We start from the raw sequence: 1,429 nt of genomic DNA, 5'->3' as shown, positions 1-1,429 counted from the left end.
GGGGGGGGGGGGAAGAAAGAAAAAAGAAAGAAAAAAACCCCAAATCCTCAAACATTTCAACACTCAGATCACCTGGTTTGGAAAAATCTAAACTGGAAACTCTGATACCAGAACCCCGACCAGTCCAGTTTAGTGTCTCAACATTGTCTAAACACTGGTAACTCAATGCAATTATTAAAAAATAATACTAATTTGTGAATGTCGGGTTCTGGGTAATCCTGCCCCAAAACAATTTCCCCCAATAATATTTGTAAGCTGCATTACAATGTCTGCCGACTAGTTAATGAGGTTAAAACAACAATGCAGCGTATTACGACCTTTAGAATATGGGTACTAATAGTTGTATGCTGGACACATGAGTAGCTGTGTGCAAAGTGGATCCTAAAACTTCCATGAGAAACTTTCAGTGGCTGTAGGAATGTAAGCAAAGCAAAGCATCCAGAATCCATCTCTATTAGATGTCTTCAGAACTCTTTAAAGTACTTCCTACAGCTCCACTTGCTCTTTGCCTCTTGCAGATGCTCAGAAGAAAGCAAAACCAGAAATGTCATTTGGCTTTACTGGTATAAGAGACTTTTCTGTGATTTACAATGTCATCACTTCATAAAACGTACTGACTCTCTTCTCTCGCTCAGGCGTGCTCTGGCCTCTCTCTGTGCTGGCTCTGGCCTGGCTGTGATCCTGAATAGCTTTTCCCCCATGACTCGGCCCCCTTTTAACTTCCAATCTCTATTAAAAAAGCTAATTTGGGAACTCTTTGTCAATGCTCCCGATTTTGTATTTTTAAATAGAGTATGAAAGTCAAAAGCAAGCTAGCTGCAGATAGTCTGGTATGAAAATATTCCTTCCCTCTCTTTCTTTTTATTTATCTTTTTCTTTCTTTGTTTCTTTGTTTCTTTCTCCCTTTTTCTCTCTTTAACTCTCTCTGTCTTTCCCTCTTTCTCTTTTGCTCTTTCTGCCTTTCCCTCTCTTTCTAGGAATATCTCCTTAGGTTCACTACACCAATTATAGGTTTTATTAAAACTTTTTGAACAACTTTTTCTCATTCTATTACTGAAAAGTAGAACCTGCCAGCGTTAAAACAAGCCATATACGCAGAGAAACAACTGGAATAAACTATGCGTGGTTAAATATCAATAGTAAATATAGTTCACTTGATGCTCTGCCATTTCTTCTACACTGCCTCTACAGTGTATTTTATTTATTGTGTTTGTTCTTTACACTGGGCGCTATCCTGCATTAATTCTGCATCTAAATATCCCATTGACTTCGTGGCCATGCTGTATAAGCATTCTGTAATGGCAGTTGCAGTAATAAAGTTAGCTCGGTTGCTTGAAATTACAGCTCACCATAACGTTGTAGCTTTGTAGTCTGATTATGTCCTATAGATTGTGCCAACAGTTTCCTTGCTTTGCATCCAAGCTTGTGA

The sequence above is a fragment of the Pygoscelis adeliae genome, unplaced genomic scaffold (assembly GCF_000699105.1).
Source record: "Pygoscelis adeliae isolate BGI_AS28 unplaced genomic scaffold, ASM69910v1 Scaffold189, whole genome shotgun sequence".
NCBI lineage: Eukaryota > Metazoa > Chordata > Aves > Sphenisciformes > Spheniscidae > Pygoscelis > Pygoscelis adeliae.
This window is presented reverse-complemented; position numbering follows the sequence as displayed.